The 2,839-nt window shown below is 37.2% G+C and overlaps 1 long non-coding RNA gene across 1 annotated transcript; it reads right to left on the bottom strand.

The window, feature by feature from the left end:
* Window positions 1-659: 659 nt before the first annotated feature.
* On the bottom strand, window positions 660-2,613 carry LOC148154845 (uncharacterized). Its single transcript, XR_015765895.1, has 2 exons — window positions 1,594-2,613; window positions 660-958 (listed from the first exon to the last, which is right to left on the bottom strand). It is a non-coding gene; the product is annotated as an uncharacterized LOC148154845 (long non-coding RNA).
* Window positions 2,614-2,839: the final 226 nt, after the last annotated feature.

Raw genomic sequence — 2,839 nt, forward strand, 5'->3', positions numbered from 1 at the left:
TCAACCATCATCTGTATGTCAACTTGTATGCATATTTGTGTTGATAGTACATTGAATCAGTTATGAATCAATGTTGATTCTACATTATATCAATGTTGAGTCAACCATCATCTGAACGTGGATCTGCATGCATATTTGTGTTGATTCTACATTGAATCAATGTTGATTCAACACTAATTTGACTGTGGATCTGCATGCATATTTGTGTTGATTCTACATTGAATAAGTTAGGAATCAATGGTGATTCAACCATCATCTGAACGTGGATCTGCATGCATATTTGTGTTGATTCTACATTGAATCAATGTTGATTCAACACTCATTTGACTATGGATCTGCATGCATATCTGTGTTGATTCTACATTGAATCAGTTAGGAATCAACGTTCATTCAACCATCAGCTGAACGTGGATCTGCATGCAGATTTGTGTTAATTCTACATTGAATCAATGTTGATTCAACACTCATTTGACTGTGGATGTACATGCAGATTTGGGTTGTTTTTATATTGAATGAAAGCTAAGGATTTATGTACATTTTACATCTGATAGGTCTACATCATAACATGCCACTAAAAGTTTCTTCACTGGTGTTAAACACTGTATTATTGGCAGATGATGCGTAAACTGTGTACAAAAGTTTAAAAATGACAACATGGGTTTGATTTAACATTTTATTTAAGAAAAGAGAGACAGATCTTTAAACATATTTGATTCCTTTTTGACTGTCAAAACAACAGTATGTTGTACACAGAAGAACAGAGTCCATGAAGTTAAGCTTTGTACTGTATGAAGTAGGGAAACAGTACAAGTTGTGGTAACCCCAGTTTGACTCTGGTTGGCGTCACTTTGATTCCTTGTGATGTCTTCCTCTCATTCTGGCGCATAATGAAGCCACTTCTTGACAATTTTGCTACAGTCCTCAAGAGTCAGCTTTCGGTCAAACTGCAGAGCAACAGCTGAAAAAAATAAAAGTGAGGAAGGTGCCAGTTAGAAATATGATAAACATTTGAAAAGTTCTGAAACACAATGAAATATTAAACAGTGTACTGGTTACAGGTCTGAGAACAAATACAAACCATATAGTTCCCCATGTACACTTACTGTTAAATTAATATCTTAATCTTTCATTAATATTTATCTTAATGTTTACATATACAACTGCATTTACCCATCAAGCTGCAGTATAGTGTAGGATTTATGATATTGATATTAAATCAATATTTAAAATAAAGGGCTGTTTATCAGAAAACCTAACAATAAAACTCAGGGAGGATCAGGTTTATTTAACACACCAGAGACAAATAAATCGAACAAAAGGTGATTTATAGTGTAGTTGGAAAAATTATAATTTATACAGAATAAACTTCCATCAAATAGCTGGTTCAATCTTCCATCAACTACAAATATTTCCAAGTTGATTAAATTCCTTAAAAAGTGTCTATATGCTAATAAAGATCCCACACAAGTAACAATAGTCCAGTTCAATTTAACCACTTACCAATCCAAGGATCAACAGACTGAATCAGTCATTAGCAGGTTTAGTTCAGTGTTTCACCTGCCTTACATGTTAAGTGTTTCCCTTCTGCCTCACCTGGATTGAATCTGTGGATGATTAACAACCTTCTGCACTTCTTGATGGCTGCAGACGGTCATGTAATCATCCAACTCAGCTGTTCTGGTACAGAGGCTCATTTAAGCACGACCCTAAGCATATCATAATAAAAAGTTAAAAACAAGTGATTACTATCACAACAATTTAAAGCCCACCTGGACCAGCCAGCCTTACACTTCCTTGTCCACCACATGTTCTCCCAGACCAAACAATAGGCCCCACCCTATTTTAAAAACTCAAATCCCACAAAATCTCGCAGGATTTCATACTTAGGCCTGGAGTGGTGGGTAGGATGAAAATAATACAAAAGGAGACATGACCTCAATTATTAAAAATATCCGTTTTGCCCCAAAATAACCAGGATTACTATGGGCACAAAACAATGCCCTTATTTTTCAATAAACACATTTAAGATCAAAGTAATATTGAAAAACTTACCATAAAAGTGCTCAGCGGAGAATTCAATTCAGAAGCCGGTAGCAAACAAGCCAGCAGCAAAGTGGCTTTTTGGTTGGGACAAACCACAAGTGTAAAATTGGGGAGGTGGACTGTACAACTCCTAGTACAGACTTGTAGATGTTTTTGTGTCAACACATTATGCACAGTCAGTAATAATATTTACAGACAAGTAAGAAAATGTACAGAAAGGAATCACAACCCACTGTTCTCAACATGTAGTGCTTAATTTGAAACATGATTAACCCCCACCTAGTAATAAAATGTTCTGACCCAGAGCTCAAGGAGGGGGAGGGAAGAAGGGATGAGAGGGGGTAAAGAGGAGAAGGTTGGGAGGAGCGGCTGGGTGGGGGAGGTTTGGGAGGGAGTAGGGGGAGATGAGGAGGTGATGAGGGATGCAACAAACTGCCCAGATTGCACACAACGGTAAATAAACGTTGAATTATAGTTAGAATGGTTGATTTTTGGTTGAGGTCAACAACTGACGGTTGATCAACCATCAAACAACCATCCACCTCCAGCCAAGTAACCAATGTTGAAACTGTGTCATTGAGTCAATGTTGTTTTGTGGTTGAAATCTAATGAATGAAATGCTAATGTCTGATCAACGACTGATCAATGTTGAATCAATGTTGAATCAATGTCAGCTGTTTTGCCACACCCCTTCCCCTCCTCTCCTCCTCATCAGAGCTCTGGGTCAGAGCATTTTATTAGTGAGTGGGGGGTATTACATTCTAAATTAACCTCTGTAAAGGATAGTTGGTGAAGA

Source organism: Poecilia mexicana, unplaced genomic scaffold (assembly GCF_051168715.1).
Source record: "Poecilia mexicana isolate PSO_F unplaced genomic scaffold, ASM5116871v1 scaffold_17, whole genome shotgun sequence".
NCBI lineage: Eukaryota > Metazoa > Chordata > Actinopteri > Cyprinodontiformes > Poeciliidae > Poecilia > Poecilia mexicana.